The sequence below is a fragment of the Aotus nancymaae genome, unplaced genomic scaffold, assembly GCF_030222135.1.
Source record: "Aotus nancymaae isolate 86718 unplaced genomic scaffold, 86718_ANA_hifiasm-v0.15.2.pri h1tg000062l, whole genome shotgun sequence".
Taxonomy (NCBI): Eukaryota; Metazoa; Chordata; class Mammalia; order Primates; family Aotidae; genus Aotus; species Aotus nancymaae.
Window position 1 is genome coordinate 38325716 of NW_026988476.1, and position 24447 is coordinate 38350162.

At 41.5% G+C, this 24447-nt stretch overlaps 1 protein-coding gene across 1 annotated transcript in view; it reads right to left on the bottom strand.

Annotated features, from left to right (window-relative positions):
- Positions 1-24447, bottom strand: part of SHC4 (SHC adaptor protein 4) — a 141946-nt gene that overhangs the window by 101919 nt on the left and 15580 nt on the right. The gene's annotated exons all lie outside the window — the stretch shown is intronic.

The following is a 24447-nucleotide window of genomic DNA, read 5'->3' on the forward strand; positions in this document are numbered from 1 at the left end:
ATTTCTGACTATTAATGGACACATGCCTAAAGCTTCAATTCAATTATAAAACACCAGCCAAATCCAAACCATAATATAGGTAACACAAGTAACAAAGACAAATGTGGGTTCAGGGGTTAAGAGCGTGGGTTCTGGGGCCCAATCATGTGAATTTGCATCCTGGCTCTGCTACTTCTCAGTTATGGAGCTTCAGCAAGTTAACTGTGGTGCATCACAGTTTTGTCATTGGTAAAATGGGGATACAATCGGAATCGTTAGGAGAGTTAAATCATTTCCTACACATAAATAAAGCTTTCAGAACAATTCCTGGTACATACAAAGGCCCGAATATTAGAGGAAGCAAAAATAAATGTGAGGTAACACAGGAATGTCAAATCTTCTAAGCAGATAGAACAAGTACATAAATGCATAGGATACTGAACTTAGTAACGGAAGATCTTATCATCATTTGCAGATGATTTAAATATTAAGGGGGTTCCTGAAAGGACAAAAGTCACGTGCCGCATCAGTGATTAGTATGGTTAGCTTGAACACCGTGTATTGCAAAAGGAAGTGTGATTTAGAAAGTGGAAAGATGGTTTACGTTTACTGTGGAGCAGTGAGGATCCACGGCAGGCTGCTGGCAACAGCATGACGCGATGAGATCTGTGGCGGAGGAGGCTTAAGTCAGCGGCAGTGTGAAGGTGGGTTAATAGGGAATAAGTTAGAATGCTCCTGTGGAGAGGGAAGTAATGACAGCCCACACTCAGGAGGGATGGTGGCAATAGGAAGGACAGGATAGATTCAAGTGACATCATGGAAATAGATACCATGGCACTCGGCAGTTGATTTGCTATGGAGAATTAGAGAGAAGGATGAGTCAAGGATGACTCACTCTGACGTTTCCAGCTAGGGTAGCAGAGGGAACAGTGATGCCATCAACAGAAACAGGAGGGCCAGGAGAAGGGAAGATGATGAATTGGTTTGGGAGCTGTTGACTTAAGGCACTAGTGGGGTATCCAGGAAATAACCAGCTGGCAGCTGAAAATTGGATTCTGGGGTCCTGAGAGGAATTCAGCCTAGGGATGCAGACTCAGTAGCCTTCTGCGCAGCTTTGCCAGGTGAGGCTATGAGACTCAATCCTCCCAGCAGAGCCTCCGTTGATGAGGGAGAGTGCTTCTTTGAGAATTGCCTTAAAAATGTTACCAGAGCCAAGAGGTACAATTGAAAATGATCTGTCGGCTCCTTGGAAATGATATGCTTCCTGTTTAGCTTTCCTTTGAAGACTTTCCAGTCTCTCTGTGCTTGGGAATGGCAAAAACACTGTCAAAAGATGGCAAGAGTTGGTGGGGACAGGGCACCTGCCCAGACACTTCTTGTATAATAGTATTTCTTTTATTCTTGTCTTTTTTTTTTTTTTTTTTTTGAGATGGAGTCTCACTCTGTTGCCCAGGCTGGAGTGCAGCGGTGTGATCTTGACTCACTGCAACCTCTGCCTCCCAAGTTCAAGTAATTCTCCTGCCTCAGCCTCCTGAGTAGCTGAGATTACAGGTGCATGCCACTGCACCTGACTAATTTTTCTATTTTTAGTAGAGATGGGGTTACACCATGTTGGCCAGGCTGGTCTTGAACTTCTGACCTCAAGCAATCCGCCCATCTCAGCTTCCCAAAGTGTTGGGATTACAGGCGTGAGCCACCACGCCCTCCTGTATAATAGTATTTCTAAGCAGATTGTGCAGATACAGCCCCTCCATGCCAAAGTGCTGCCTGGAGCCTGGTGCTGGGAAGAGCATGCTGGCCAGGACAGTCACCCTGCCAGTCTCATCCAGACTCCTGTTAGTCACACTCCTCTTGGGATCTCAAGTACTGATACAAGAAACATTTTGGATATTTTACTCCGTCCCCATCACATTTAACGTCCCAAGCCCTGGGTACCTTAAGGATGTGGTGTCTAGAGATTTCTCTTCAACCATAGGACTTATTAGGAGAAGAAAGCTAGATTTAGGAAGTAGGTTAGAAAGCCCATCTCAGAATCATAAAGAAAGTTGATTCCAAGCATCCAAGCTCCACGTCCAGGCGGCATGAAAAGATTGTCCACATGTCCTCACTGACTGCTTTGGCTTGTGGTACCTTCCAGCACCCTCTTCCACCCGAGCCTAGTTTTTGCTCCCCTATTTCCCGCACTCCTGGCCCTGGAAAGAGTGGACTCCCCACATAGGCTGGGGAGCAGGTCTGGATCCCCCCAATGCTTCCAGGAAACCTTGTTGGTACAGAGGTGGGTATCATCTTTCCCTTCAGCTGTAAATCACCAATTGAAGACAAGGTGATAGCAACTGGCCTATCACTGCACACTTTTTGAAAAGGTGACCAAGCCCTTACATTTTCACACTCCGCCACAGTGGTTCTTCACAAATGCATATCAGATCATGTTCTTCCACCATATGAAACCCCCGGCATCTATGATCAAAACAAACTCATTACTATAAACCCCTAGACCCTGGGGTTTCTGGCTCCAGCTCACCCCTTCAGCTTCCTCAGTGTCACTGTCTCCTTACACACTCTGCTGCCACATTGGCCTCCTTTCTCTCCACAGATACACCCCAGCTCCTTCCTGCACTTGGCGTTCCCTCCGCCTGGCTCTCCTTACACCGTTCTGCAGGACAGACCCCTTCTCATCCTTCAGGTTTCAGTTCAAATGACATGCCTCAGAGGTCCCCTCCCGCCACCCTTCATCTCAGCCTCTACTCATCACTGACTGGTTTGCTTGTTAGTTTGCTTGTCTAGTACCTCTTTTCATTCCCTTGGCTATAAGCACCGTAAGAGTAAAGACCACAAACACCACCATATTCCCTCCAACAATTCCTAGGGTCTGGTGGGCACGCAATAAACACTTGTTGAAAGAATGAATAAAGCATCTTTTGTTCAACTCTGCTGTACCTTTACAACGAGCGGGGGCTTGGGGGAGCTGAGGGACTGAGGGAGGTGAAGGCTTGGCTGGCCTCTCCACCCTGGGGGCAAATGAGGAGTACAGGAGCACCAAGGACTCAGACTCAGGTGCTACAGGCCAGAACGATGCGTTTGCAAGGTTTCTGGATTCTCGGCAATGTACTTCATGTTTGTTATTTTTGTTATTCTTCATTTTAGAGAGGGGCAACAAACAGCCTAGATCGAGGAGGTTTTGTAGTGAAGTGGGAAGCTGGCAAGAATGTGCCCTACTTCTCAGGTGGGCTATAAGCTGTGGGTGGGAACAGCCTGGATGATAGAGTTGACAGTGGGAACTTTAAAAGGAAAGGAGAGCAGGTTGCATGTCTGAACAGGAAGGGGACAAAGGGACGAACAGAGACAGCTGGGACAGGGACACCCAAGGCTGATCAAGTTTGAGACCCACATGAGGAGAGTGTCAAAGTGAAGGCTATTCTCAGTCCAGTTAACTAAATTGCCATTCATTTTGGTTATCAATGAGGAGAGGAATTTTTAGTGTCTTGGGGGTGAGCGGAACTCCTCCAATGTTTCATTCTTAATCACACTTCATGGCTATAACCACATTATCTGCTTCCTACTAAGGCAAGCCCAAGCATTGCTTCAGGATCTTCTTCCCTCTGTGCGAACCTCTGTTTTGATTCATACACTTGTCTGTCAGCTATGGCACAGGTGACCCCTGCCAGCCTCACTACGATACAACGGAAGTTTCTGGAAAAACATGAGTCATGGCCTGAGATGACTGACAATGAGGACAAGTCCCCTTCCACTGGGGGCATCTTTGTTGAGAAAGCCACAACTGATTTTTGCCACAGTTACTCCAAAGACAAGAATGGAGTGGGTCTTCCCATTGACTCACACAATCCATTTCACTTAAAAACCATCGCTGTGGGGAAGCGGGGAGGGGCCAGTGCATAAAAATACGCCGTCCACTTCTTTCTGTAGGTGCCTGACAACTGCATAAGCAGATAGTGGCTGAATATCAAGGCGAGAGAGGAGAAGTTTACTTTGTTAGCGATAAACTGGAGATGACAATACTTCTCATTCATGTATTAAATGCAGATCTGCATAAGACGTGGTCTCTGTTCTTAAGAATCCTGGTCCCATTCAGATAGGACAACTATAAAGAGATAACTTTTCTTTTTATAAGGTTAGTCATTGTTGCTAACTTTATTTAAGAGATGAGGAAATTGAAGCCTATTAAAGAGAAGTGCCTGGCTCAGTTTCATTTATTCACTGCTACTGAATCAGGGTTTATTCTAGAGTCTGCAGTCCACTGCTGGGACCCTGTACAACAGAAAAAGTGAAAAGAGGACTTTTCCTGCAGCCTCCCACTCACCCTCCCTTTGGTCAACCCGGGAGCACAGTGACAGTGACGAGACGGGGGACCACAATGGTAACAGCAGACGTGAATCCAAACTGCTCTGGGAACTGCAGGAGGTGGCACATGAGACGGAGGACACTCCCTAATTCCCCACCCTGTGGTGAGGAGAGGACACTGAACACCTTTATGTAGAGCCGTACAGCAACGATGGGAAAGCAATGCTCAGACAACCTGCCCATTCAGCCCCCGACACAGGCTTACCTAACTCCCAGCTCGCTTCCTCCCTTCACGCCCCAAGGCAGTCATAATATTTTTGTACTGTCTGAGCTTCAACCACTTGCTCCCAGGGAGAAGTGAACAACCTATTTACGATCCTATGTATCCTGGGCTTTGCTCTGCAGAGAAGAAATGACTGGGGTTTTCAGAGAAAAGGAATGATAGCCACTTATGGGAATTCTCATCCTAACTCTCTTACAGAATGATGACTGACTGCAAGCACACTACCTACAGAAAAAAAAGATATATATTCTTATACCCTCAGAGAGAAGGTCTGCAGGATAATGAGAAACTAACAGCAGTTACCTCTGGAAATGGGAGAGAGATGGGTTTTTACTTTATACTGTACTGTTTATACAAATAAGTGTAAACATGCTTCTTCTTAAAATAAGTATGTAGTATTAGTTGAGATTTGAAAAATAAACTAAGCAAAGCTCACCACTTCACCTGTAAGAACCACAGTTTTATTAAGTAGGGTAAAATCTCTTTTTCTAGGTGGCTTATTCCCTTTCTCAGAATATACCTGCCTCTTGGCTAGGAGTATAGGAGAATATTGTTCAAGAAAAGTTTATGGCACAGGATCTGCACTTGATAAGTTTATAATAAGAGTGCTGAGGAAGAGAAACACTTCCCAGCTACTCGGGAGGCTGAGGCAGGAGGATCGTTTGAGCCCAGGAGTCTGAGGCTGCAGTCAGCTAAGATCATGCCACTGCACTCCAGCCTGAGGGATGGAGCAAGACCCTGTCTCTAAACAAAAATAAATATTTAATTAATTAAAAACAAACACTGAAGAACAGTATATAATCAACTATGATGTAAGGAGGGTCTCACCTTCATGGAATAAATGCTCAACAATGGTAGAGGCCACCAAAATGGCAGGAGGACACAGCAGGATATTTCTGCCACCTTTAAATCGCTTTTAGTCTTTGCCATTAAAAAAAAAAAGGCGGGGGATTAAGAAACAAGGACATTCCCTTCATCACCCTGAAACACTGTCTCCACTTCCTTCCCTTCCCTCATGCCTCAACTCACAATAGTAAAGTTTCTGGCTTCAACACTCTAGTGAAACTGCCTGAGCAAACCAACTACTTACCCAAAGTTCCTTTGGTGAACGGTTTTGGTTTTCCTGCTCACCGAGTGGGGTCACCTACTGCTGTTGACCTTTACCCAACCCCTTCATTTTCCTCTGAACCTCCCTTCTTTAGCTTTCCTGAGAACATTTTATCCAGTGCCTCATCCTTCTTCTCTGACTATTCCTTCTCAGTCTCCTTCACTAGTTCCTCATTTTTTTAAATACAAATGGTTTCTTCTCTTCCCTATATCAGTGGTTCTCAACGCTGACTGCATATTAGAATCATTTGGGAAGTTTTAAAAATTCTAATTCCCTGGTTCTACTCTGGTGTAAAAAAAATCAGTCTCTAGCGTGTACACTCCTTTGCCTTCAATTACTACCTCATGCTGATGGCACACACATTTTTAGCTCCGGTTTTCTCCCACCTTCAGACAGGTATCAGCACGTGAATATGCTAATTGCATCTCAAATTCAACACACCCAAATTATTCCTCTACTTACATTTCTGATCTCAACCAATAGTATCACTAGCTACCTAACTACATAAACCAGAAAAGTCAAGTCCTATTTTCTTTCAAATCCATCAACCAATCAGGAGGCAAGCCCCGTCCTTTCAGTCTCCCTATCATTGTAATAACTTCCGTGTCTTCTCCCCTGAATGCTGCACACTGCCCCCAGCATTTACTATCCAAATTTAGGCACATTCTGTCTCTCAATTGCAATACAGTGGTTTCACGTCATATTCATGGGTAATGCACATGAATTCAACTGCATCCATTTGGCAGGCAGAAAGCAAGAGATCAGTCCCTTTGTTCATCTCCTCAGTCTTTCAACCCTGCTTGCCAGAGAGTAGGGTAACTATCTGCCCCAGAGAAAGAACATTTGAATTTATGGAGAGTTAAATAATGTCTTGTGTTTCTGCTTGCAATAATAAATGTCTTGTGTTTCTGTTTGCATTTTTGGAGTCATACGCTGCCCCAGAGAAAGAGTATCTCTCCGTAAATGCAAACAGAAACAAGATGTTGATTCTGACACTCGATGGTCCTGATGCATGGGTGTTGGAGATTTCAAGGATGATCCAGTGTATTCTGTATTTTGAGTTTTACTCTACTGTTGACTTTAGAATATAGCCCTCCCTAAGATGGGGTTCCTGGTGTCCCACCTTTTAAATCTGTCTTTCCCAGTGCAGCCAGCACATTAGTAAAACACATATATGGCATGTTACCATTCCATCTTATCTGTCAATTATACTCACTTAAAACACTCATAGGACCCCCATCCTTAAAACACAGCTTCCCAAACTTTAGAGAACTTCAGAATCACCAGGGAAACTTACAAATCAGATTTTAGAAATAAAATTCCCGGGCTCTGAGAAATTCTTCTCCAGTAAGACTATGAAACTGCATTTTAATAAGCACTCACGTCCTTCTACTACCGGTTGTCCAGGAATCACACTTTGGAGAAAACACCAATCTTCAGGAAAACATCCAGCTTTCTTAGCACGATGGACAGGGCCTCTCACGATTTGGCTCCTGCTGAACTCTTCAGCCTTTTTCTCCCCACTTTTGCCCTCTCATTTTATACCAGTAGTAATTTGCCTGAACTCACCACACTTCAAAATTCAGAACAAGCCCTTCCTCTGCTTCTTCCTCTTGAAATGTCCTTCTTATCCACGTCCATCTGATTAACACTTACTCCTCATTCACAAGGAAATGCAAGTCATTTCTTTCTTTCTTTCTTTCTTTTTTTTTTTTGAGATAAGCTTACTCTGTTGCCCAGGCTGGAGTGGTGTGATCTGGGCTCACTGCAACCTCCACCTCCCAGGTCCAAGTGATTCTCCTGCCTCAGTCTCCCGAGTAGCTGGGATTACAGGCACCTGCCACCACACTTGGCTGATTTTTGTATTTTTAGGAGAAATGGGATTTTACCATGTTGGTCAGGCTGGTCTTGAACTCCTGACCTCAGGTGATCTGCCTGCCTTGGCTTCCCAAATTGGGATTACAGGCATGAGCCACCATGCCTGGCCAAAAGTTACTTCTTTTATGAGATCTCTAGTCTTCTTCCCCATCCCTACCTGCAGCCTTGACCTTCTTTGGGCCCTCCTCTATACTCTGTATGAACTTCTAGCAGACCTTTAACAAAACTTCCGTTGCTAATATGGAACTACCTCTTGGTCAATGTGTCTGTATCTCTTTTATAGCAGAAATGATGTCTGTTTCTTCCTTGTAGCCTCTGTGTAAAGCCTGGCTCAACAATATTCTTGAGATGGACAAGTAAGATATGGGTTGAGGTAATTTTAAAAAAGAATGGGATATATATGTAAAAACGATCACATTAAAGATTTAGATAATATTAACTGCTCTTTCAAATTGAATCTCATCTAACTTAGATTTCCCAAAAGAACAATCATAAAGGCCAAAAACTCAGTGCTTCATAATAAAGATATTAATGAGTAAAGTAACCCAGATGTAAGAAAGTAGCTAGATTAGGGCAAACTTGGAACCACATGGCCTACAAAAAGAACAGGGCCAAAACCAGTAATTCCAGTCCCTCATTACCATTTGGGAAACCAGACCCTATGTTTTTTTTTTTTAAGGAGGTCAAAATCAGACTTTATTTGTAAGTTTTCCTAACTTTTAATTCCAGCAAGTCACAATGAAAAATCCAAAATGTAATTAAGAAAACAATTTCATTTGCAATATGTGATCAAAAAGAATAAAATACTTATAAATAAATTTAATAGGATAAACTTACACTTTGAAAACTAAAAAAAATTGTTGAAGGAAATTTAAGACAAGTGAAATAAATGGAAAAAGCATCCCATGTTCATGGATCAGAAGACTTAATAACATTAAGATAGTAATACTCCCAAAAGCTGATCTAAAACTTCAACACAATTCCTATCAAAATCCCAGATGGCGTCTTTGTAGAAACTAACAAACTGATCCTAAAATTCATGTGTAATTTCAAAGGACCCAAAATAATCAGCACAATCATGAAAAAGAACGAAGTTAGAAAATTTGCATGTCCCAATTTCAAAACTACTGCTCAGCTACACAATCAAGATAATGTGGTACTAGCATAATTATAGATATATAGACCAGTAGAATAGAACCAAGTCCGAAAGTAAACCCCTGCATTTACTGTCAATTGAATTTGACAAAGGTGCCAAAACAATTCAATAGAAAAATGATTGTTTTCACCCAATGGCACCAAAGAAACTGGATATAAAAGTTGGACCTCTATCTCATACCATATGCAAAACATAAACTCAGAATGATTACAAGACCTAAATATAATAGCTAAAACTGTAAAACTCTTTAAAGAAAACAGGCATAAATTACAGGAACTCAGAATAGGCAACGGTTTCTTAGATATTGCACCAAAAGCACCAGCAACCAAAGGAAAGAAATATATAAGTTGGACTTCATAAAAATTAAATTATTTTGTACTTCAAATGACACTATGAAGAAAGTGAAAAGACCACTGACAGAATGGGAGAAAATATCTGCAAATTATATATCTCCTAAGAAACTTGCATCTAGAATATATAAGGAACTCTTACAACCCAATGATAAAAAGACAAGTAACCCAATTTAAAAATGGGCAAAAGATCTGAACAGACATTTCTCTGAGAAATACATACAAATGGACAATAAGCACATGAAAAGATGTTCAATATAATTTACCATTGGGAAATGCAAATCAAAACCACAGTGAGGTACCACTTCACATCCTCTGGGATGGCTATAATTTAAAACACAAACCAACAGACTGAAAACAAATGTTGGTAAAGATGTGGAGAAATTAGAATCATCATACATTGCTGGTGGGAATGTAAAATGGTAAAGCCACTAGGGGAAACGGCTTGGCAGTTCCGCAAACAGTTAAACATAGAATTACCTGTATGACCCAGCAATTCCACTCCTAGATATATATCCAATAAAATTGAAAGCATATGTCCACACAAAAACTTGCACTTAAATGTTCAGCAGCATTATTCATAAGAGCCAAAAAGAAATCACCCAAATGTCCCTGAATGGACAAATAAAAGGTGGTATATCATGCAATGGAATAGTATTTGGCATTAAAAAGCAATGAAGTATCATTACATGCTACAGCATGAACGAACTTTGAAAATACTATTCTAAGTGAAAAAAGACAGTCACAAAAGACTGATTTTATTCTATCTATGTGAAATGTCCAGAATAGACAAATTTGTAGAGCTAGAAAGTAGGGCTATGTGGTTCTTGGGGAATGGAGTGTGACCTCTAAAGGGTACAAGGTTTCTTTGGGGGTTGATAACGATGTTCTATAATTGGTGATAGTTGTACAACTCTGTGAATATACTAAAAAACCATTGAATTGTATGCTTTAAATGGGTGAATTATATGGTATGTGAATTATATCTTAATAAAGCAATTACCAAGAAGCAACAACAACAAAAAGAGTCCAAGCAAGCAATATCTGCAGGCAGTATGTGATCCTTGATATAAACTATTCAGGAAATATGTATGAATGGATGAATAATGAATAAATGAATGAGGCATCAGCAGTTACTACAGTCGTTTGAAATATTCTCCAGCCTTGAAACAGAGTTCATTGCTCTTCCTTTGGGCTCCCAGAGCATCTTGGCCACACCCCTAGGTTGCACTCACCCAGTGGTGCTGCAATTTATCTGTTCCAATGTCTATGCCTCCCGCTGGACTATGGGCTTCTCAAGGGCAGGGAGTGAGTCTTAGTCATCATTATGCCCAGCACCTCTTACAGCGCAATTAAATGATTTATTTGAATGACCTAGCCACGAAATGATGTTCAGGAAGTCTCAAAATAACCTTCATCCTAACTGGATCATCTGTACTGTGTTCCTTCTTAAAGGGGTATATTGCCAATTAAAATAATCCTGAAGTTAAGCTAGGCAAAGTCCCTCCTTGTGCCAGGTTTGAGTTGGAATGTAGGCCATATAAGAAGGGAATGGAAAATCCTTCCCCTTTTAGTATAATACCAATCAAATGAAAACCTGAGCAGGTAAGCAATGGGGGCAGAGGATCTCTTGCCCTGTAATAGGGAGGAACTTTAGAAAGAGCTCAGTGAGACAGACAGAGAGATGGGCTGCTTGGAACACACATTTAAGGAAGAGGTGCAAGTGGTCTTGGCAAAGAGTGACTTTTCTTAGGAAAAATCTTATAGCACCTTTGAATGCTATAATATTGTATTATATATATATATAAAATAATCTACAGCATCAAGGAGCATAGAGCTGCTAACACCTTCCCCTTCTTCACCATTCTCTGTCCTCTTATATTTGCTTTTCTACAGAGCACTTACTGCTGAAAATATTATGTATTTGTTGGCTTGCTATCTGTCTCCCCTACTAGAAGATTAGTAGCAGAGAACAGGGAGTGTTGTATTCCTGACACCTAGAACATAGTAGACCCTCAAAACATATTTTGGTTGACTGAATTAAATATACATTTTTAAAATACAAACAACTATTTTTGCTGAAAGCTCCTCCTTCTGCTCCAGGTTTAAAATCCTGAAAACCTGGATTTGTTCAGTCATTCACAACTGGAGACTCAGCAACCAGGAAATTTCAATCCTCTAAGTCACTAGTGCTCACAACAATGGAACTTTCTAAAAGCAAGTTGTGTGTTCCGTTTGCTCTTTGAAAAGGAAGATCTCCCTTCTCAAGGGTTCCTGCCCAAGTCAAAAGGCAGGGCTGTGAAGTGAGCAAGGCCTTTCACTTGCCCCAGTTCCTCTCATCTGATGTCTTCCCCTGCTAAATGGACTCCACCCCAGCTGATGGGGAGAGTCCCCATTGTCTCCATCCCCAAGATTCTATTTCCAGTCCCCCTAAAGGAAGCTGAGCCATGAAGATTGGCTTGCTTCACCTTTGCCTTCCACCATGATTTTAAGTTTCCTGAGACCTCCCCAGCCACGCCTCCTGTACAGCCTTAAGAACTTAGTCAATTAAACCTCTTTTCTTTATAATGACCCAGTCGCTGGTAGTTCTTTATAACAATGTGAGAATAGACCAATACGCTGGGAAATGAGCTGCCTACAATTGTCCAGAGAAGTTTTTCAATTTCTCTGAAAAAAGTACTGGCCATCTGTGGGCAAGGAAAGTATGACAACCATCTGCATCCCGTGAGGCAGCTATGCAGTGTCTCATTCCAATAGCCCTACTCCCATTGAAAATCCCTTACACATGGGAATTTCTTTGAACTAAGAGAGGTTTCATCTCTGCCCACAGACTTGAGCACAGACAGAGTCACCCATTTGGAGGTCATCCCTGTGGCAAAAAGCACACTGATAGCATTGGAGAGCTATGACTTCTCCTAGCAATAACTTCGCCCCCATGTGTTGGGAGCCATAGTGGCTCTTTCTGCTGCTGGACATGGCCAGAAAAGTTGTGCTATGTGATTGATCATGTGCTTCTGCACAAATAGAGATGTATATTCTGTTTAGTTTCAAGAGAATTGTATCATTTTGAGCCTCATAATGAAACTGCAATGAGACCTGAATAGGTAGATGATCTCCTTTTTATATTTATTTTTTTGTAGAGATGGGGTCTCACTACATTGCCCAGGTGATCTTTAACTTCCGGCTTCAAGTGATCCTCCCACCTTGGCATCCAAAAGACCTGAAATTACAGGTCTGAGCCATCATACATGGCCCAGAAGCCTTTTTACAGATGGAAAAACTTATTCTCAGAGATTCAGTCCAGTGCTCAAGAGCGGCAGGGCTGATTAATGGAGAAGAACCCAGATCTTTTGATGTTTAAAGCTGCTGTTACATTTCCTCTCTCTGACCCTGACCTAAAGAAGTTTACCATCTAGGGGAGACTCATGCCCTGGATATATTATATATAAAAGATAACACTCAGTCACACACACACATTGATATATGGATAGGTAGATATAAATATAAATTATATACATATAGATCTGTCTATATCATGAAGAGAAAGAGGAGTGGTAAGGCCAGACACCCTCTGTATGTAGCAAATGTCTTACATTATATAATAACTTAGAGCGACTAGACAGAAGATTGCTGCATCCAACACCTAAGACAGTAAGTACTGTGCTTAGTTTTTTGTTTTTTTGTTTTTTTTTCTTTTTTTTTTTGAGACGGAGTTTCGCTCTTGTTACCCAGGCTGGAGTGCAATGGCGCGTTCTCGGCTCACCACAACCTCCGCCTCCTGGGTTCAGGCAATTCTTCTGCCTCAGCCTCCTGAGTAGCTGGGATTACAGGCACGCACCACCGTGTCCAGCTAATTTTTTGTATTTTTAGTAGAGATGGGGTTTCACCATGTTGACCGGAATGGTCTCGATCTCTTGACCTCGTGATCCACCCGCCTTGGCCTCCCAAAGGGCTGGGATTCCAGGCGTAAGCCACCGCGCCCGGCCCTGTGCTTAGTTTTACAGCGTGTCAGCCATTCTGTGTTCTCTGAAAACAGGAATTGCTTTGTACAAAGATGAAATCTCTTTGACCAAAATATTCCAAATATATTCTTTGCAGAAATTCCTTGAGGGCTTGTATTTTATATTCAACTTTAATGTTGTTACTGAGATTTAAAAGTTGCAACCAATAGTTTAGCAGGGAGGAGCAAGTGTTGGCACTGTAGCCAAGCCTCCTAAACAACTTTGAAGATCTCTGTCACCATGTAGGCTTAATCCTAGGAAACCAGAAATGCTATTCCCTGTTGTTGGAGAAAGTCTTTAACCTGGTGAGCCTGGTTCTCTGTAATGAAAATGAGAATTGGAATACTGGCTTGCAAAAGCTGACCCTACTCAGATTAAGATGCTTTTGTAATAGCAATCGACTACTCTCTCCTGATAGATGCAGCAAAATCCCAGGTTGTGTCAAACTATTAATACATTCAGAAACGAAGACACCTCAACAATGCAACTTACAGGAAGAACAACTGAATTAATTGATCCCAGAAGCCGTTTAACCAGAGACCTGTGTTTTTAAAAGGCAAGCTTTTTCTTATACCCTGGAAGGCCCTTATTCCTCTGAACACTTTATCCTCTATTATTTTTATTTTTCTATTTCCCTCACTCCTTGCTTTTATATTGTGGGAGTCATTAGTGCCATTCCACAAATATTTCCAATTCTTCACCTTCCCAGCACACAGTAGCACTGCACTTCTCCTGCCTTTTTGAAGTTGGGTATAGCGCCTGATTTGGCCAATACCACTGTGGGAGTGATTTGTTACCTCTCTTTTCTCTTGCAGCTGGCAAGACGCAGATAGCCACCCTCAGCCTAGGTTGCTGAGTAAGAATGACAGAGCAGATACCCCCAGCCAATGTGCTACGGACTATGGTATGAGCAAGAAGTCTAAGCCACAGAGATGCTGGAATTACTTGTTAGCATAGAATGGCCTGCCCTATCCTGGCCGATACAATAACCATGAAAGGGGAGAAGGAATATGGCATAGAGTTTAGAAGCATGGGCTTTGAGATTCACAAAGGCCTCGGTCTGAATCTCAGCTTTGCATGTACTGGCTGTGAAACCTTGGACAAATAACTTTAATTCTCCAAGCCTCAGTTTCCTCATCCATAAAACAAGAACAATAATTTATCTGTTCCATAGGGTTATTGTGAGGATCCAATCAGGTAATGCATGTGTGGTGCTAAGCACAGTGACTGGCACATACAAAGTTCTCAGCATATGTTCGTCACTATAGTGGGATGACTATGCTGCTGTTCCTGATTGTTTTCAGTTCTACCTGCCTTAGTTTGGGGAGCTGATAAACGAGTCTCAATTACTGTGAAGGGACCTTAATCAACAGCGCTCTATAGGAGTGTGATGAGCACTGGGATGCCAGGGGCTATGGGAGTGTGTCAGAGGGGCTCCTGGCCAGCCTCTGGGAATCAGAAAAGAAGGGTCTGAGGAAGGGATGCTGGGGTGAGTTACGAAGGGCAGGCAATGAGAGGTGGTAGGGGAGGAATTTCCAGACAATGGGCACAGCATGTGCAAGAGGTAAGGGCAAAAATAAGGGGTGGTCCAAAAATACCAAATGCTTCAATATGACTAATGTCCAGGGATATGGCTGAGATATCAGCAGGGGTTACATTACATTAATCATCCAATTAACCATCTGCCCACACAATTCAATGAGAGCTCTTGGAGGGCAGAAGCTGGTTCTCATTTTCCCTTTTGTTCTGAGTCCAGCACAATATGTGACACATAGTAGGCTCTCAATACCCTACGCTGAATGTCTGAGGACTGTAACCGAGTTTCAGGCCACCCTGGCTCAGATGTGATGCCAATTTCTTCTTATTCTTTCATGAGTTTCCCAACTACACTTCCACCCAGCCCTCAGACCCAAATAAATAAAAGCTAAAAATATAGCCCAGGTCATGAATCATAAATGAGATGGAAGAGCAGTGACTCACAGAAGTTAATCTGCTTCCCAGGAGAGTCTTGCTGGATGTCCTTTGCTCTGAAAGGTTAGGCAAAAAGCCAGGATAATAACTGTGCAGACAAAGCTAATCTAATGACTAGGCCTGCCACTGGAAGCCCATCTGGTGTTCCAAGGCTCCTAGGCAGAGATGCCACGAGGCAGCAGTTCTGTGCACCCCATCATGGGGCAGCAGAGGGATGAGCCCAGACACAGACGCTAACAAGGGTGCTCTGCGTGTCTGCTCAAGAAAATGGCCCAGGGCCTTGTTGATTATCTCAGGGGCCCAACATGTCCACCATCAAGTTGGTTATGGTTTTAATATGATTGCTGCTATAGCCAAGGCAATGCCTTTGCAGGATGGTTTAGTGAATGACCTACCAAATATATTTTGTATTCTTGTCTAGTTGAGAATATGATCTGACCTAATAATGACACTGTGTTTATGGTCTCTCCTGCCAACACATAATCCACTTACAATGGAACATTTTTGGGGCATTGTGAACTTCATTCTCAATTGTGAGCTCCTCAAGAAAATTAAATAATCATATCCTACACCCTAAAATCACACAAATCTGACTCAGGTTTGAGTACCCAGGACCTTGAGTTTTGATTTAATTAAATATTCATTGGAGGAACTCTGTGTTTTCACAAATGAGAGCACCTGCAAGTACTGCCACACGGTACACAAACCAGCAGCTCCATCAAACTCTTTCTTCTACTCCATTTTCCCTTTGACTCAGCAGTGTCAAAGGCCAAAATTTTTGTCATCAGTTGCCATGTCTGGTCAAAGTTGATGTCCCTAATAGCAGCATCAGTACGATGGTGGTTTCAATCTTCCCAGCCCTCTAGGACTTTACATGTCCAGTGTGTGGTCATGTCTGGAGACCATGTGGGCAAAGAACCTCATTGACATCACCCTCCCTCTGTGTCACCACACTGATATCCTACACGAATGGCCAACATTCGTTATACTGAAACCATGACTCATATTAATCATTCTCCCACATGGTGATAAACTGCTGAATTATGCTGTACTAGTTTTCAGCTTTTATGACTTCTTTGAAAAAGCAGCAGTCAACAACATGGCTTTGCGGAAATGCAGCTCAAATGTTAATCACTTCTCATACTCTTTTTCGCATGAAACACAAGAGTTGTCTGTAGCTCAAGGAGTGAATTCTGACTCCTGATAACGTGACTAAAAGCACATTAGGGCTTGAAGGGACCTTAGAGATGATCCATTCCAACTCCGCTGCTTTTTGTAGCTAAAACATTAAATGGTTTACCTGATGTCACTCAGCATAAAGGGCAGGCAGAGAACAGTCCACTGAAGACACAAAGCAAAAGTCAGAGATGTACAAACAGAACCAGAGAGTATGATATGCAGCAGTCAAGGGCACATCGAGCTCCAGGGAGGAAGAAGTTGTTGATGGAATTCAGGGCAGTGGAGAAGGTCAGTAGGCTAAGGAACTGGAAAATGTTCATAGAAGTTTGGCAACTGTTGGCTTTAACCATTGGCTTTTGTGGAACAGTATCAGTGGAGTAGTCAAAGTAGGAGCCAGGTAACAAGAGATGTAAACTTTGATATGGAGGCGAGGTAGTGAACCTGTGAGCTCAGTGCTTTTGTTCTTATTTTGAGAAATTTATATTTTAACAAGAGGGGAAAGATAAGTTTAGGAGAGGCTGTTATTTTAAGAATGGAACAAATTTGAGCATGTTCGTTTGATAGAAAGGTTGACAGTAACAGGAGGGAAGAGAAATGATGGTGAGATCACAGTCCCCAGGGAGGCAGGAGTGAAGACTACCCGTGAAATGAGTAAGACCTGATTCAAACAAATTATTTTAATCATGAATCAGATCCTCTCAAGCACTCAAATCAAGAAACTTATAAAGTTGAAGATACAGTTGCCATTTTCATATGTCTGGATACCTTTTGGGGAATCTTCTTTTGGTGTTAATTTACGGGGTACAAGTGCAGTTTTGTTTCATGATATACTGGGTAGTGGTGAAGTCTGGGCATTTAGTGTAACTATCACTCTAATAGTTTACATTGTATTCATTAGGGAATTGTTCATCCTTCCCCTCCTTCACACCCTCCCACCCTTCTGCATCTCCAATGTCTATCATCCCAACTCTATGCCCATGTGTACATCTTATTTCGTTCTCATCTATAAATGAGGACATGCAGTATTTGACTAATATTCTTATAAATAATCAGGATTGAGCCTAATTTTATGTAAATGGCAATGCTATGAGATGGACAGCAGAAGGATCCTGTGACTTCAGGATTACATCACAGGGCTATATCATCATCAGAGCTAGAACTAGGTGACCTGTTAGTATTTTTTTAAAAAACAAAAACCCTAGACTCATAAAAACTGTGTGATGGAAGACACTCTTGGTCCCAACCCCTTTATTTTCAAAGCACGTAAGAGACTTGAACGAGATCACCCAGCAGCACAAAGCTCTAAACAAGCATAAAACGTTCTAAGCTGTTCACTCACTCACAGACATCAAGTTCCCATTAAAATTGAACATAGATTTTTGAATCAAACTCAAATAATGCCCTTCTATAACTTATGACCTTCAGGATGCAATGCAAATAGAGCCTAGATTCAAGTTGTTTATTTTATAGCTTGTGTTCTTTTCCAAAAACCTCAGCAGTTTTAGCTAAGGAGAAAGAAAGGGCATGAGGAAGATCTCTATTTTCCTTTAAAGTCCATTAGCATGAGTGGATTATTATTAATTATTAGTTGTTATTAACCAATTATTTTTGACACTGCTTGCAAATCTCATTATAATCAATTACTTTCACTGGTTATTACATTAAGTAATAACTTTCTAGGAGGATACATAGATTGATATAAGCAAAAAGTTAGGAATGCTGAAGTAAGAGTCTAGGAGCAGCGAGGTCAGGTGGTTATAGAGGTTAGTTGGTTATAGCTGATAAGAAATCTAGTTCAGGCTTGAGATTTTCATAGAAGTTAGGCAGCTTCTTTCCTTTCCCAGTCACTTACTACACACCAAACCTTCAACCATTGACCTGAATTCCCCTGACCAATGGCATTCATGAGTACACCAGTAGAAACCTAGAGTAGGTCATACCATGTCGGCTCTAAGTCAGCCATTCCCATAATACCTAAAGAGCATCCACTGATAGCATCACTTCCTTGAACATTCTTCTGAAATCCCATATCCTCTAGAAAGTCTCACTGAAGAACTGAGATAGACAATTCAACCATTACCAAAAACAATCTTCTCAATAATCTTTATGTATGTGGGTAAAAGCACCCAAAATCTACTCCCTTGGCAAATTTTCAGTCTACAATCCAATGTTACTAACAGTCCTCACGCTGCACATTAGATCTCTAGACCTATTCATCCTACATAAGTGCACGTTCATGCCCCTTGACCTACATCTCACCATTTTCTCCCCATCTCTGGCCCTTGCAACCACTGTTCTACTCTCTGCCTCTATATATTCCACCTTTAAAAGATTCCACATATAAATGAAATCGTGCAGCAGTTTTCTTTGTATGTCTGGCTTATTTCACTTAGAATAATGTTCTCTAAGTTCATCCATGTTGTCACAAATGACAAGATTACCTTCATTTTTAAGGCTGAATAATATTTCATTACATACATATACCACAATTTATCCATTCATCTATCAGTGGACACTTTGATTGTTTCTATATCTCGACTATTGTGAATAATGCTACAGTGAACGTGCAGGTGCAGATAGCTCTACAAAATGCTGATTTCATTTCCTTTGGGTATATACCCAGCAATAGGATTGCTGGCTCATATGACAGTTCTACTTTGAATTTTTTGAGGAAACTCCATATTATTTTCCATAATGATTGTGCCAATTTACATTCCCACCAGCAGTGTACAAAAGTTCCCTGTTCTCCACACCTTCACTTACTGTCTCTTGTCTTTTTTATAATAGCCCCTCCCTTTTTTTTTTGAGACAGAGTCTTGCTCTGTCACCCAGGCTGAAGTGCAGTGGTATGATCTTGGCTCACTGCAACCTCTGCCTCCCGGGTTCAAGGCATTCCCCTGCCTCAGCCTCCTGAGTATCTGGAACTACAGACATGCACCACCACGCCTGGCTAATTTTTGTATGTTTAGTAGAGATGGGGTTTCATGATGTTGGCCAGGCTGGTCGCGAACCTCTGACCTCAGGTGATCCACCTACCTCAGCCTCCCGAAGTGCTGGGTTTTCAAGCGTAAGCCACCACACTGGGTCGATAATAGCCCTCTTAACAGGTGTGAGATGATATCGCATATGGTTTTGATTTGCATTTCCCTGATGATTAGTATTATTGAGTACCTTTTTATATAGCTGTTGGCCATTTTTATGCCTTCATTGGAAAAATGTCTATTTTTCAACAATTTAAGCCTTCAAACTTTCAAGTGGTAAAGGGATGCACTCTTGCAAAGCTTCTGTCCGGCTCTGTATACAATACCATGTGGTGTCCACCTCTGTTGCATCCATCTTAAACCATGAGAGCCTAGGCGGCCAGGGCAGAGACTCTAGGCGCCCTACCTACATCTTTTGCTCATTTTCCTTCCCCTCTTTCTTCCTTACCAACAGACCCCCAAAGTGCCCAGCTTAAAAACTGCCATTTCTCAGCTTCTCTGGAAGCCAGGAGCCCAAGGAGATATTAGAGGATGTTATCAGGCAGGACTTCAAGGAAAACTATTTAAAAGTGGACTGACTCAGCCAGGAGGTACACCATTTGTATTTGCCATTGCTTCTTCCTGCTGCTTGGAAAATGGGTATGACACTGGGTGCTCCAGCAGCCTTGTTGCAATCTTGAGTGAGCCCAGAGATGGAAGCCATGTGTTAAGGATGGCCAAACAGAAAGCTGGAAGGATCCTAGGTTATTGATGACTGAAGCCCTGGGCAACTTACCTAACATGAACAGAAAGGGAAACCTCTATCTTGTTTAAACTCTGGTTATTTGAGTTTCGTAATGATCTAATCTGAAGTGATAAGGGGAAACTTTCAAACTGTGCTTTGCAGACGGCAGCTTAGGAGTCAGGGTTCCTCTGCAGCCCCCTTCCTAACAAGAAAGAGCTCTGTGAAAAGGTTTCTTACTAGAATCAGCTCAGCAGCTCTTAAATAGACTTTCCTATATGTCAGCAAAGGTGACGTTTTAATCCCCATTATCTGAAAGTTAGAGTCTTTATACAATACCATCTAACTGAAAGTATTATACCTAACAACTTCAAATGTCCTTAAGCATGGCTAAGAATACAAAAATAGGCACCCAAAAACATCTAAAAATACTATTAAGTCAACACTAATGTTTATCCTTATGTTTTTCTCTTAGAGGAGCATCCAGTCTTTCATTCAGAGCCCATTTACCCTTGGTTTCAATAACAGTTGCAACAGGTTGTCATCTCCAGAGCTCAAGAGCCCAAACTGAAAAGTCAGGCCCTCCCAGAAACATCCTCACTCTGAAAAGCAAAAAGTGGTCGCTGATTGAACAAAAGGAATCTGAAAAAGTATAAAAATAGAGACCGGTAAGTTCAAAAAGCTCAACCATTTGGGAACCCCGACTTCAGGGGCAACCAACCATTGCATTCGATGACTGTTAGAATGAAGGCTCCATTTCCACCAGAAAAAAAAAAAAAAAGAGATTGAATTTCAATCAGTATCCATTTCTGGGTATACACCCAAGAGAGCTGAAAACACATGTCTGCACAAAAACTTACCCATGAATGTTCATTACAGCACTATTCATAATAGCCCAAAAGTAGAAGCAACCCAAAGGTCCAGTAACTGGTGAATGGATAAACAAAACGCGGTATAGCCATACAATGGACTATTATTCTGGAATAAAAAGAAATGAAGAACTGACACATGCTACAACATGATGAATCTTGAAAACACTGTGCTCAGTGATGGGAACCAGACACAAAGGACCACATATTATATTATTCCATTTATACAAAATAGCCAGAAAAGGCAAATCCACAGAGACAGGAAATAGATTAGTGGCTGCCAGGGGTTGGAGGGGAAGAAGAGGGAGTGACTGCTGATGGTTACAGCATTTCTTTTTGGAGTGCTAAAAATGTTTTAAAACTAGATAATGGTGATGGTTTCACAATTTTCTGACTAAATGAAAATAAATGAACTGTACACTTAAAGAGTATATTTTACAGTATGTGAATTCTAGCTCAATAAAACTGTTATAAAAATAAACCACAGATCTAGAAAAAACCCTGACATTTACCTCTCAATTTTTTTTTCAAACAGTATCACCTGTCTATGAAGAGAAAGAAGCATATAATCTTCATTATACAGAGGTTTCCATGTAAAATATTATGCTTTTAGAACAGTAAAACAAAACAAAAATCAAGGCATTTAAAACAAAAATCAAGGCCTCCTCACTTAGATTTCAGCTGATGAAAATGTTGACAGCAGTGGGAGAAACTCAAACCTGACATCTAAAGGGAGAAGCTTCAGTTACCTGAAAAAGTCAATGACTGCCTGGTGATGTCACCTAAATGAGCTTTACTGTGTCAAGATTATTCCTGGTGAGGGCTGACAATGTCTTTGGGCGTCTTATTCAGAAGAAACAGCTCCCTTCTCCCTCTCATCACTTAAACAGTTGGGTGATGACTCACAGAGTTTCTGCTCTTTCACTTGCTTAGAGTTGCTCAGTGTGTGTAGGAAGCATTAACTCACTAGCAGGTGAGCCACCTCAAACCTTTTTGGAAGTCAGCAGGGTATAAATCATAAATAAATATATTACCCATGACTATGCACATTATGCTTCCTGGAGGCCTCCAGAATCAATACTCACTCCCTGCCAGGGCCCAGGGACCTCCCACAGCAATGCTCACATCCTTCCTCATCCTTCTTCTTCCTGCTCCCTCCTCTCCATCTCCTCCCGCTTTCTTCTCCCCCTTCTCTTCCTCCTTCTTTTCTTAAGTGATAGCCTAGTTGTAAAATCGGATTCTTAGATTTTCTGAAGGGAAATTTGGAGATTTATCACACATTTCGGCCAGAGTCTCTTTCACTTGTTTTACGTAGAGATTTTCACTGGATGGCTCTTCCCTACTCCTTACTTATCACCTTTCTTGCTCTCTGGGAAACGCATTTGGAACATTCTCCCCCCAAAACATTCCCATCGTTGGACCAGGCACAATGATATGGCTTGTGGTCTCAGCCTTTATTTCACAGAACCTTGCAACTTAGTGCTGCTTGTCATAAAAGATTTTTAAAAAATCAAGATTTAGTGTTGAATAAGAGTTTCTTTGTTTTTTAAGTGAACAGCAGATATCTATTTCAGATGGATTAACATATTTTAAAACTCACCTCTGCATTTGAAAAGGTTGAAAAGAGACACTTGAAATAACTTAGACAGGTCCTGAGAGTCCAGCACTACGTAGGTAGGCTGGGTGAACTGCTATGTGCTATATAATACATATGCTAGGGGAATTTAGGGGATGAGGCTTCAGTTAGAGCTACTCTAAAAAGTTTTAGTCTTTTATTTCAAACTGTCAGTATTTCCAATATATATATATTTTTAAATCAAAAACTATTTCCAAGTATGTCTTCGTGTGGCCAAAATGACTATATTTAACATAATTTCAGAAGCCAAAAGAAAATCATCATGAAAACATACCAGCTTCTGGCCAGGGTCCTCCAGCACCTCTGGGTGTTGTCTTTCAATAGAGCAATGGCTAGAAGTGTGACGCCTTCTCCAAGACACTCCCCTGCCACTGAGGGATCAGTAGGTACTGACATGCAAGGGTGCCCTGATCCACAGAGAGAAGAAGAAAAAGCACACACGCACATTGCAGACCAGCGTGCACACTGTAATTTTCATCTGTGTCAACAATCATATTTGTGTGTATATACAAATATGCAACATTAGGAAAAAAGTCTGAAAGAATACAAAACAAGCTATTAATAGTGGCAATTACCCCTCAAAAAGTCATTCCTTATTGCTTGTCATCCTTTTTCCTTGTCCTGACTTCTCTATTTTAAAAATACAAGTGAGAGAACAATCTCATTCACCAGGATCCTGGAGGCCTTTGAGTCCCTAGAAGCACTGGGTAAATAAGAGCTTAAAATATATCCACTTTGTTGGGTAAAGTATCTTGGTTTTTGCTAGAGTATTTCTGATAGTAAAAGTCATCACACCTGAGAAAGGTATGTATTTTTTTCCAAATGGCAAACAGAAGTTATTAAGCAAAAACATACACCTACTTGTGTAACACCCTTTAGTATAATTTGTTTAATGTTTACAGAATGCTATGGAGATGCAAAGGGCCCTCTAGAAGATTCAGGTTATCAAGAAAAACAAAAATCAAGGCATCCTCACTTAGATTTCAGCTGATGAAAACGTTGACGACAGTGGGAGAAACTCAAACCTCATGTGTTTTGGCTTTCTTTTTTTTTTTTTTTTTTTTTTCCTTTTTTTTTTTTATTGCATTTTAGGTTTTGGGGTACATGTGAAAAACATGCAAGGTTGTTGCATAGGTACATATGTGGCAGTGTGATTTGCTGCCTTCCTCCCCTTCACCTATATCTGGCATTTCTCCCCATGCTATCCCTCCCCAACTCCCCACCCCCCTCTATTCCCCCCTCTCCCCCCCAACAGACCCCAGTGTATAGTGCTCCCCTCCCTGTGTCCATGTGTTCTCATTGTTCAACACCCACCTATGAGTGAGAACATGTGGTGTTTGATTTTCTGTTCTTGTGTCAGTTTGCTGAGAATGATGGTTTCCAGGTTCATCCATGTCCCTACAAAGGATGCGAACTCATCGTTTTTGATGGCTGCATAATATTCCATGGTGTATATGTGCCACATTTTTCCTGTCCAGTCTATCATCGATGGGCATTTGGGTTGGTTCCAGGTCTTTGCTATTGTAAACTGTGCTGCAATGAACATTCGTGTGCATGTGGCTTTCTTTATAAAGGGAAAGGCCATAGATGAGTTTCTAAATTTAAACCTGCATCCCCAGAGATACCCTTCTACTTGATTCAGTTTCATCTCATAAATACACATGGTCTTGGACAGGATTCTGCATGGGTAGTCAAGATATCTGTTGTATTCCTAGCTGTGTTTTTCATTTCTAGGTTGCCCTGGGGCACTCCCTGTATATCATTTTCTCTGAGAAACCATTTTGAGAGTAAGTACAACAGCATTTATTAAATGCTCTCTGTTCTTCAAGGACACACTGTTGTTGTCAAGTTTAGTAGAAAAACAATTGAATGTAAAATGGGTTCATGCTATACAACAGAGCATGTACATGTGATGACAAGAATAGGAAACTCATTGTGAGACATATCAACAAATCATGTGGCTAAATTGTTAACAAAATTCAATACCATAAAATTCTGCAGACTGATCTCCAGTTGACAACTTGCTTCATGAAGCC